Raw genomic sequence first — 5,473 nt, forward strand, 5'->3', positions numbered from 1 at the left:
TCTTGGCTATTGTAAATAATACAGCAATGAATATATGGATGTATACAGGTCCCCTCAAAATAGTGTTTTGGTTTTTATTTTGGACAACTACCCAGAAATAAAATTACTTCTTTGTGTCTTGTTGTAGCCTTTGTTTTAAAGTCTCTTATGTCTGGTATAAATATTGCTACCCCAGCTTATTGTTGTTGTTTTCGTTTTCATGAAATATCTTTTTCCATCCCTTTACTTTCAGTCTCTGTGTGTCTTTCTATCTGTAGTGAGTCTCTTGTAGGCAGCATATGTATGGGTCTTGTTTTCTTATCCATTCAGCCATGCAATGTCTTTTGATTGGAGCATTTAATCCATTTACATTGAAAGTAATTGTTGATATATATGGAATTATTGCCATGTTATTATTCATATTTTTTATTATTTTTTTTCATCTTAAAGCAGTTCCTCTAACACTCCATGTAAAGTGGTGATGAATTCTTTCAGATTTTTCTTGTTTGGGAAGCTATTTATCTGTCCTTGCATTCTAAATGATAGTTTTTCTGGGTAGAGCAATCTTGGTTGTTGTAGGGCTTTGCTTTTCATCACTTTCAACATTTTGTGCCAATCCTTTCTTGCCTGCAAAATTTCTGTTGAGAAATCAGCTGATAGTCTTATGGGAGCTCCTTAGTTGGTAACTAACTGTTTTTCTCTTGCTACTTTTAAGATTTTTTTCTTTGTCTAACCTTTGGCATTTTAATTATGATGTGTCTTGGTGTGGGACTTTTTGGGTTCCTCTTGTTTGAGACTCTCTGTGCTTACAAAATAGTCATGGAATGTAATAAAGCATAGTTGTATATAGCTATTAATATGGTAATAACTATGTATAGTGCCAGGGGTGTACTAAGCTAATAAGGAAGAACTCTGCTTTTTTTTTTTTTTTTTTTTTTTTTAGCTGAGCTTGTTGGCAGCTCAGCTGGAGCTGGGACTCCAACTGCTGTTGCTCAGAGATCACACTCTGGAGCAAGCTCTTAACCAACTGAGCCACTCGGCTGACCACAAGGAGGAACTCTTCTTAAGTGATACAAATGTCTAACCACTATGCTGTATACCTGAAGCTAATATAAAATAATATTGAATGTTTACTGTAACTGAAAAAAAATATTATCTTTTTTAAATTAGTTTCAGGTGTAAAAAAACAACATAATAGTTAGACATTTAAACCCCTCATAAAGTGATAACCTACCCTCCAAGCTACTACCCCTCTGACATCTTATATAGCTGTTACAATACCATCGATTGTCTTCCCTATGTTGTACTCCACATCCCATGACTATATAATACCTATAATTTAGTTACAGTTGACATTCAATATTATTCTACTTTCAGCTCTTCAGGTGTGTAGCACATTGGTCAGGCATCTACACAGGTTATGACATAATCCCCTTGATAAGTCAAGTGCCCATCTGGCGCCTTACATGATCTTTACAACATTGTTGAATATATGTATTAACTATCAATTTATATTTCTTAATGCCTTCACCTTTTTCACCCTGACCCCAAACCCATTCCCATCTATCACCGTGATAGATCTGGTACCTACCTGGCACCATACCTAGTTATTATAATGTTGTTGACTATATTCCTTATGCTATACCCTACATCCTCATGACTACTGTATAACAACCAATTTGTTCTTAATCCCTTCCCTTTTCACCCATCCTTAACCCTCCTCCTATCTTAAAGAAATCTCTAAGATTCTTTGTAATCCTAGTTTGGCGGTGATGAACTCCTTCAGTCTTTTCTTGTCTGGGAAGCTCCTTATCTGTCCTTCAATTCTAAATGACAGACTTGCTGGGTAGAGCAATCTTGGTTGTATGTTGTTGCTTTTCATCACTTGGAATATTTCCTGCCACTCCCTTCTTGGCCCGCAAGGTTTCTGTTGAGCAATCAGCTGACAGTCTTATGGGGGCTCCCTTGTAGGTAACTAATTGCTTTTCTCTTGCCGTTTTTAAGATTCTCTCTTTGTATTTAGCCTTTGGCATTTTAATTATGATGTGTCTTGGTGTTGGCTTCCTTGTGTTTATCTTGTTTGGGACTCTCTGTGCTTCTTGGGCTTGTATATCCATTTCCTTCACCAGGTTAGGGAAGTTTTCTATCATTATTTCTTCAAATAGGTTTCTTTTTATTTTATTTTATTTTATTTTATTTTATTTTATTATTATTAGTTTTAGGTGTACAGAACAATGCAATAGTTATCCTTTTCACCCCTCATACAGAAACAACCCCCCTCCCCAATCTACTGCCCTCCCACCCCTGATATCACACTTATCTATTACAATTCCAATGACTCCATTCCCACACTGTACTCCATGTCCCAGGACTATATGTATATATAATTGTAGTTGACATACAATATTATTCAACATCAGCTTCAGAAATACAGTGTGGTGGTCAGGCCTCTACACTATCTAGGCAGTGGTTTCCCTAATAAGACATGAATCCCACAAATAGGTTTCAATTCCTTGCTCTCTTTCTCCTCCTTCTGGTACCCCTATAATGCGAATGTTGGTGTGCTTCTGGTACCCCTATAATGCGAATGTTGGTATGCTTCTGGTACCCCTATAATGCGAATGTTGGTATGTCCCGGAGGCCCCTTAAACTTTCCTCAGTTTTTTGGATTCTTTTTTCTTTTTGCTGTTCTTGTTGGGGGTTTTCTACTACCTTATCTTCTACATTGCTGGTTGGACCCTCTGCTTCATCTAATCGACTGTTGATTCCCTGTAATATATTCTTTTTTTTTCTTTATTGTTTTTTACTTTTATTAGCATTTATTTGATGTCGAATTTACTCCCGGGCCATAAGTTTTTGTTTCTTCAGTTTCTTCTGGGAGATCTTTTTCTTCTGTGCAACCTCCTCTTCTGGTTTAGGAACAATTTGTTCCTTTTCAGTTAGGATCATCTCAATGTGGCAGGGAGAGCTCACGTAGAGGTGGATCCGTCCGTGAGCTCTGTAAGTTCTGTGCTGCATCTTGGGAGCTTTATTTACTTAGATGTGCTCTATGACTAGAGAGTCTACATCTAAACACTTAAGTTCAGCATGACTGTCTGCATTTTAAAGCATGTGCAGTAAAAATTCTGCACTTTTTTTGGGCCACCGACCCTGTGTCCAATCCCACTGTTTGGCCTGGGCACACCTCTCAACTCCACCATTCTAATGGTGGAAGGGCACACATTGTTTTTGTAATGTCACATCCTTTAAATACTTGGTGGCTTTTCGGATATGCATACCCTTGATGGTCTGGGCAGTTTCACGAGTGTTCTTAAAATGAACCCGTGGATTCGAACCTCTCGATTTACATGATTTTGTGGGGTTCTCTGGGTCAAGAGAATTGCGAACCATTTTGATAGGTCACCTCAGGCCGCTTTCAGGAAGAACTGTAATATATTCTTCATTTCCATTGTTGTATCTTTTATTTCTGACTGGTTCTTTTTTTCTGGTTTCCATCTCCATTTTTATGAGATCATTGAACATTCTTATAATCAGTGTTTAGAACTCTGCATCTGATAAGATTGCGTATCTCTGTTTCACTTACTACTTTTTCTGAAGCTTTGCTCTGTTCTTTCATTTGAGACATGTTTCTATGTCTCCCCATTTTGTCTGCCTCCTTGTGTTTGTTTCTATGTATTAGGTCGGGCTGCTATATCTTCTGGTCTTAGTAGAGTGGCCTTATGTATTAGGTGTGCTGTGAGGTTCAGTGGCACAGTCTTTCTGGTCACCTGAGCCACGTGCTCCAGGTGTGTCTCTTGTTTGGGTTGTGTGTGCCCTCCTCTTGTAGTTGATCCTTGCTTGATAATTGCACATCAGTGTGAGGGACTGACCATTTGGCTCACTGGCTGTGAGGACTGGCCTTGATTATAATGGAAGAGTTGTTGTGCAGGGGCTGATCTTACAGAGCAGGATCTGCCTCAGCAGGACTCTGGTGCCTGCCCTATCCACCACTTGGGTGTGCCATACTTGGAGACAGCTGAATGATGCTGCAGCTCATTTTGAAGCTGGCCACTGGGGCGTCAGCTCCAAGACCACCTTGGGGGGGAACCGCTATAGGTCTACTTCAGCCACGGACTGTGCCCCACCCGGGGCCACTTAGCAGGAGCCAGAAAGAAATCTGCAGATGTGTACCACCTGTGCTATGCTTGGAAGCACCTTGAGAGGCCAAGCCATGAGCCAAAGCCGGCTGCCGCTAGTGCCAGCTTAGGGCTACTCAGTCAGAGGCACAGGGCACGTTCAAGCCAGATGCTGCTTGTCTGGGTTCTGGAACCTTTGAGAAACCCTAGGAAAGTGCAGTGTGAGCCAAAACAAGTGGTCTGCATGAAATAGCCACTGAAAACAGCCTGGGTGTGCTCAAAAGTTGGGCAGGGCCAGGTCTCAAATTGCTAGGGTGAGGCGAATGAAAGGTGGAGACCCAGAAATGGCGGCCACACACTGGGAAGGGGGAGGGCTCAGAAAAGAAACAATGGCCTCCACCAGCTTCCCCATCCAGGAGAAAGCTGCCTCTCCAGCCCGGTCCCAAGCCAGACAACTCAGTTCTCCACCATATGTCCCCGTCACCTTCCCAACTGCTTCCCTAGCACTGGAGCTTAAAGAGAGTGATTCCACTGCCTGGTAAGACTGTGCTTGGTCCCTTTAAGAGGAGCACCTGGGAGTGCAGCTGCCCTCAGTCTCAGTCACAATCTCTGCTGGTTTTCACAGCCAGATATTATGGGGACTTCTGTCCCAGGCACTGGAACCCTGGGCTTCAGTTCAGTTAATTTTAGGTGGTTCTCAATAATGGTTGTTTTGTAGATTAGTTATAATTTTGATGTGGTTGTGAGAGAAGGTAAACACAGTGTTTACCTACTGCGCCATCTTGGTTGTCCTCTATAATTGAAAAATTTTAAATGGGGGTAAAAAGGTGAAGGGGAATAAGAGGTTCAGATTTCCAGGTATCTAACCAGTAAGTTTGGGATGTAATGTACAGCATAAGAAATATAGTCAATAATATGGTGAAAGCATGGTACAGTGCCAGATTATTGCTGGATTTATCGTGATGATCATTTCTTTAGGCACATGAATATTAAGTAACTATGGTGTACACCTGAAACTAATATAATATTGTGTGTTAGCAGTATTTTAATGGATGGATGATGTCTCTAACAGCTAACCAGTAGAATCTCCCTGGTTGTTTGGGTTGTTAACCTAGCTCTCAAGACTAGGTAATGGGAAAATGGCTCTGGATGAACGGGGAGAAGAAGGCTCCCAAATTAAGAAGTATACTAACAAGGGATGTTTTCCCCTTCAGAAGGGAGAAAAAGGAAAGACACTAAATATTTGTGAAGTGCCAGCTATAGGCCAAGTCCTTAGCCGTTTGATTTCTATAGTTCTCTCAATTCAGTTATACCATAACCCATGAAGGTACATGCAATCGTTGTGTTTCATGGATAAGTTCACTTAAACCCAGAGAAGT

General features: G+C 40.8%; 1 pseudogene; it reads right to left on the reverse strand.

Annotated features, from left to right (window-relative positions):
• Positions 1-2,814: 2,814 nt before the first annotated feature.
• Positions 2,815-3,369, reverse strand: LOC109393972 (60S ribosomal protein L17 pseudogene; annotated as a pseudogene).
• Between the last annotated feature and the right edge of the window lie 2,104 nt (positions 3,370-5,473).

The sequence above is a fragment of the Hipposideros armiger genome, unplaced genomic scaffold (assembly GCF_001890085.2).
Source record: "Hipposideros armiger isolate ML-2016 unplaced genomic scaffold, ASM189008v1 scaffold_402, whole genome shotgun sequence".
Taxonomy (NCBI): Eukaryota; Metazoa; Chordata; class Mammalia; order Chiroptera; family Hipposideridae; genus Hipposideros; species Hipposideros armiger.